Genomic DNA, 201 nt, shown 5'->3' with positions numbered 1-201 from the left:
AATGTGACCGATAATAAATATGTATTCCATACATCACGTCTCTCCTGATTGAAATGAAGCTTAGCGCAAGTTCAGACAGGAAGACCTATCACTCCGTATTGCACGTCATGGCAATACTCGCTCCCTGCACTAAATGACATTGAGCGCCACTCCTCAGCTAACCTATCACTCCCCTCCATTTACAAGCCTAATTATCGCACC

The sequence above is a fragment of the Gymnodraco acuticeps genome, unplaced genomic scaffold (genome assembly GCF_902827175.1).
Source record: "Gymnodraco acuticeps unplaced genomic scaffold, fGymAcu1.1, whole genome shotgun sequence".
NCBI classification, from domain to species: domain Eukaryota; kingdom Metazoa; phylum Chordata; class Actinopteri; order Perciformes; family Bathydraconidae; genus Gymnodraco; species Gymnodraco acuticeps.
This window is presented reverse-complemented; position numbering follows the sequence as displayed.